Source organism: Gymnogyps californianus, chromosome 9 (genome assembly GCF_018139145.2).
Source record: "Gymnogyps californianus isolate 813 chromosome 9, ASM1813914v2, whole genome shotgun sequence".
Taxonomy (NCBI): domain Eukaryota; kingdom Metazoa; phylum Chordata; class Aves; order Accipitriformes; family Cathartidae; genus Gymnogyps; species Gymnogyps californianus.
The window spans coordinates 20,158,226-20,164,237 of record NC_059479.1 but is presented as its reverse complement, the minus strand read 5'-3'; positions in this window follow the sequence as shown (position 1 = coordinate 20,164,237).

The following is a 6,012-nucleotide window of genomic DNA, read 5'->3' as shown; positions in this document are numbered from 1 at the left end:
TGACGACGTTGCCAAAACTGCTGTTTGCGTCAATGGAGCTGGAAATGTTTGTGTTGGTGTTTCAGAAAATTAACATCTTTTTCCTTGGTGGTGCCAGTAAGGGGAGAAAAGGGGTGTCAGTGGGCCAGTTTCATCCCAGCGCAGTTGCTTTTATGAACTTGGCCCAGGACTTTGCGAACAGACTATTTTTGCATTCAGATTCCATTGAGGATTTTTGTTAATCTTTTGGTGGCTTGTTTATTGAAATTAAGCCCCGATTAACTTAAGAAGCTTTCTTTGGCATTTAATAGTTTATCAGAGTAAAAGATTACACTGCCAAACCACACGCACATTTGTAACACAGCTGTATCTGAGGTAGTAAAATTTGCTATGCCGTACCTGCTTCACTTACTGCACAAAAAGCACTTTATCAGAAAAAGATTTAAGGCACTTTTGTTGTCAGTGTCATATGGAGGAGTGGAGGAGCTTGTGAGTATAAGGTTAACAGCCTGTTTGTATGTGGCTTATGATGTTGACATCCGTTGTCTGTGAATGCTACATGTACAGAGACTCAGGCCCGTAGGCATGCGCTGATGATAACGTGAGTTAGGCAGTAACTGGTAAAAAAAAAAGAAAAAAACAGATGGAAATTTTCTGACTGTATTTACTAGTTCATTGTAGAATGGGTTAAGCAAAGTTCCGTAAGAAGGTAAGACTTCATGCATATAGTAAATGTGTTTTATGTCTTGCATTTCCCTGAATACGAGCATGCAGGTACCAGCGATGTGGCAGGAGCCGACTGCGGTCACTGAGCTCTTGCTGGATACAGAAGTGACCCCAGGGAGTGAGCAGGCCTATGAAATGCTAGGTTGCAGGCTGGGACCCTTAGGCACTACCCTCTTAATATAAAAGACAAACCTCAGTATCTACAGTAGAGTTGGGCAGCCGCTTTCCATCAGTGTTCTGCATTTGAGAGTGAATGTGCTTCCTTGGAGTTTATGCCTTATGTATATAACTTTTTCTCGGGAACCTTACAAGTTAAAAAAAAGGAGAGAAAGCAAGAGTCTAGAAAGTATTTCTGCCCCATCAGGCAAATACAATCTGTGGCCTATGTCCATTCAAAACTGTTCATATTACAGGTATCAGAAACTATTGAAAATAGTTTAGAAGCTAGCTAAAGAAAAGAGAGAAAGAATTGTTGAATCTTGAACAACATCCAGTGAATGAGTGTCTCAGAGGAGATGGAAAAGAAGTGGTTGAATTAATTATCCATTACTAAATATTTGCTCAGCTTTATCCTTCACCAAGACAGGAAAAAAATTTGAAGTACTATGGAGATTCAGGGAGAAAATTACGCTGGCTAAATAAACCCATGTAATAACATGATCTAGTGAAATAAGAAATGCTGTATTTTTGCAGGCTTGTTAAATTAAGTCAAAAAATGTATCGAATAGACCGGTGTATCAAAAACTGAATAAATAAACACACTTCAGTTCCTGATAACTAAGAGTGAGCATATTCAGCACCAGGTTTGGTTGTTTGTTTGAGTTGGCTGTTATGTACTTTAATATCTTTCATGGCTTAATCCTTTTCCACCTGCCTCCTTTCCACCCCTCAGGTGTCCTGGTCATCTGCTGTTACTGTTAAAACAGATGCCCGGGAGGAGATGTTCCTCTCTGCGCTGTCGCAAAGGTTGTCAGAAGACATTGGGAAGCTCACTGTAAAGCACGATGCAAAAGCATGTTTGCAAAGACGCTGTAAGGTATGCGTTACGGGGGCCGTGCTGCTCTCAGCAGCATCGCTACTGCGCAAGATCCTACTGACCTGTGGAAAGCTCTTGAAACAGAAGTCCCTGCCCATGGGGTCAGCCAGGAGCAGCCACTTTTTCCCAGGGGCTGCACTTTTTGGGAGGTTCCTTGTACCGGTGGCTCTGCCATGAGGAGCAGCTCTCCCAGTGAGGGTCAGGGTGAAGTTTGTGGGGCCACAGGAGGACTCTGAGTGTGTTTTGGTACTGCAGTACCAGCTCCTGGCCTGTCGTGAGCAGGAGATGGCTGATTTGTAGCAATGAGGTTTGAGCAAGAGCAGGCAAGAGCAGGGTGGCCGTTCCCACTTTTGGGGCATTTACCAGCTTCTCCCACCGTTCTGAACACATTGGTTGGTTGGAGGGTGCTGGGTCAGCTCACAGCAGCACAAAAACTGAGCGTTGGCTTCCAGGAGGCCCATGGAGAAATTAGTGTTAATGGGTTGTATGAGATCTCTTTCTTCTGAGAGAAGGATGGGCATGGTGGAGAGCTGGAAATGTCGCCTCCAGGGGCCCCGCAGGAGTTCAGCAGCCCTAGACCAAGCTCCTTTTGGTTTTGCATTAATTTCCCATTCACTCAGCTGAAATGCCTCAAATCAGACAGTAAAATCTGAATGAAGTTGGGTGAAGATGTCGGCAGGCAGCAGCATCGTGGGAGGAGTGGAAAAACACAAACAGGAGCAGAGTCTGAGCTTGCCAGGTTTGCTGGTCACACCAGGTTCGTGCCGGAGGGCTCCGGTTAGCATTCCTGCTGGAGAGGGACCGATGATGGTACAGTCATTTCCCTGCAAGCGACCTGAAATAGGTGCTCACTTAAGCAGGCCGATATTTTCTTTTTAAAATGCTGTAAAATCATATTACGGCTGGACTTGTCTCTGGGCTGCGGCAGTCCAGCCTCCACTGTAGACCCAAACTAGCTAAACCAGCCCTGCTTTCATAGATCGTTTTAGGAGGAAAGGAAGGAGTCGTGAGTATGAAGGCATTTCTGCTGGTCAGTTTTCCTTTTTTTTCCAGAATTGCAGTCAGGGTTTAGCAAATTACTTGGAAAATATACAACAGCACAGAGCCACAGTCCTACCCCCTGCAGCACCTTAAAGACCCCCACAATTAGTCCTCAACAGGCGTTGCAGCTTCTCATAAAAAGGCATGTGTTTAGCGGTGTTGAACAGAGCAAATGCAAGTGTATTTTGCCTTTTCTTACTCTACAGACCTGCCTGTGCTGCTGCTAAACTTGAGACGGTGACAGTAGGAACAGAAATCAGATTTCATGCATCTAACAACCCGTAATGCCATTCTGCTAGTTATTAACAATCCAAAGTAGCTCTTGAGCTGTAAGCAAGCAGTCTGAGCTCTGGACTCAGAGGGGAAGCTAGGGAGCTGTTTTCTAGCAATGTAAGTAGCTCAGACACCCGGTCTGTAGGAAGAAAAATCACAATAACCTCTTTTCCTCTCCTCCTCTCTCTCCCACTCACCATTACTAATTTATCCTGATTGTAATGGCTTCTATTTGCTCTGAGCAGATCCTGTTCCCTTCCTGGGAAGACTTGAACAGCTGCAAGGACATAATATTCCCGGTGGAGGACCTGTTCTTGGATTCAGGCAGACTCAGGCAGATATAATGATCTCTCGATGGTGAGCCCCCCTTTTTTGATCGGCCAACCCATGACCATTTTAATGTGATCGTAATCTGAAATAAGACGCGGGGAGCTGCATCTGGAGTAAGCCATCCCATGGTAATGAGCTGACGTTTAATTTATTGTCACAGGGAAACATTTTGCAAACGTTTTACGTCTCTTCAAAAACCCAGCTGACTTGCTCGCGTGTGCAAGCCATTGGGGCTGGAGGCTGAGTCATGTGGGTGCTGGGTGGCACCAGAGGGTGGCCCTGCCACTTGCAGGGATGCAGGGACAAGCTTACACTCTGTGCACGTCCGCCCACGTGGATCACACTGTACAAGAGTTTAATCTCCCCCGTCCGTTCAGGTTGCAAAGCAAATACTAACGCTGCCCTGGAGCACTGCTATTGACTCAAGAGGCTTCTCTGGTTATTTCTGAAGTTTCTCTGCATTTGTATCTCTCCCGCATTCTCCCATTGGCACGGATCCTGGCTGGCTTTGCAGCCCCGTCTCTGTGGCGTTGTTAAGCTCCTTGGGAGGAGGCAGAGCCTCCTGCTCGGAGGATGGGGCAATTCAAACTGTCTGAGGTCAGGCAGCTGCTCTGTGCTGGGCCCCTTGTTCCTCTACAGCCAAGGGACAGAGCAGTGGTGGTGGAAGATGGTTCATCCCATCAAGCTGAGTGGGATAAATAGCTCTTAAGATGTTCCTGCCTCTCTCTGCTGGCTACAGAAGGAGCCTGGACACCTAGTGTAGGAGAGACTTTTAGTTAATGTGTTCATATATTAATGGGGGACCATTAATGGGACAGCCAGCATCACTCAGCCATGACTATATTTATCAAGCCTGTGTCTGCTCTACTGCTTTTGATTTGATCCCAGTGTGACACTGGGGGACCAGTGGTACCTCTGCAGGATGCCACCCCTGGAAGCCCAGCCAGCATGCTTGGAGCTGCCTTGGTGTGCAGTACTCCATTGCTCACTAGAAGCATTTTGCCGACAGGTTGGCGTTTGGGGAGGGAGGTTAGACAAGTTGCCTGGGGACAGAGACTGCCAGTCTGCCACAGAAGTCCACCGCTACAAAAGGCACTTCAGCCCAGCCAAAAACCAAGGTGGGACAGAAGCTTCACCATGTGCCTCCTGGCATTCAGCCCTGCCTGTGCTTCCCTCCTGCTGCTGCTGGTGGAGGCTCTAAGGCTGTCACCTCGTCACAAAGTCGTAAATTACGCTCCCAGTGCCTGCTGTCAGCTGGGCTGTCAGTTCCTGAGCACCGTGGGGTGCCCTTGGCTTTATGCTTGTCTGCACCACCCTGACTTAACTGTGGGCATCCTATAAATAATAAACATTAATTCGCTTAATACCTTCCCTCTGTCCTGGGTTTTACAGTGGCACGCATCAGCTAGCAGGTCATGGGTGCAATCACATCCCTGTCAACAGTGTAATCTGTCTCCATGTCACATCTCCTGGACAGGCCTAATTTAACAGGGATGTTTTTTGGAACTAGCTAATAAATTGTTTGCTACGTGTGGTTAGCCAGCCCCGTTCTCACCACTCCCGTCACCCTGGTGTGTGGCCCGTAACTGTTTTCAGTAAATAACTGGTCTCTGGCCTGTTTGCTAGCATACACTTGCAGGGCTCCACTTTTGGGTGCAGTTTATCTCTACGGTGATGAGCAGCTCCATTGGGCGTGGGGCTGGGATACAAAACCCGTGAGGGCCGGGGATGTCAGCCTGTGGGCTCGGGTGCTCTGGTTCACCAGTGTGTTGCGATCGCTGCACCTTCCCAGGCCAGGGCGCAGGCACGGGCCATCTCGGGCAGCTCCTGTGCAGCCAGCCCCGCAGTGAGGGACTGTGGCTGATGATTGATTGGTTTTTGTATCCTTGGAAACTGAAAGGGCATTAAAATTGCATGGTGTGCGCCGCGCTGATGCACTCTCCTCCTCGTAGTGCTGCCATGGGCTTGGAGATGGCTTCAGCCTCCAGCTGCCAGCTACGGGGTGTAAAGGGTACTGGCTGGTTTTGGAGAAAAACTAACTACAACTGAATGGCAAACTATTTACAGGGAAGGAACCCTCAGTGCTGGGGTCCGAGAGTGTGTCTGACTCCTAGCCATCCCTGACCATGGCTCAGTACCTTCTCTGTCTGTGGCCCAGCCACAGTCAGCCTGGGCCTCGTGGCAGAGAGCTCCTGCCCGAGAGGAGCTGCCTGCCCTGAAACCATCCTGCCCCAGCCGCACGGACTGCTGAGGCTGGCGCCGGGCTCTTAATGCAGGGTTGCATGGCAGCAGTTCCAGCCATTTGGAACACACACGGCGCTCACCACCCACCAGCCTGAAATGGGTTGGAACTGGGCTCGCAAAAGCCCCTCCTAACTATCTGATTCAGGCTTCATCGTCTAACACTACAAGGACGTGTTAGTTAGTTAGTGACTACAAGTTAGTCACTCTGGGATAGAGACTACAGGCAGCACAGGGTAACAAGGGAGTTGTTCTCCAGCCCTCGCCCCTCTTTGTCCCAGCCTTCCTGCCTTAAAATAAATTTACTAAATACAAAATACCCACTTCGGTGGCTGATGCATGGATGTTTTTCACCTTGTGCAGCAGCTGCACGCACAGGTGGGCAT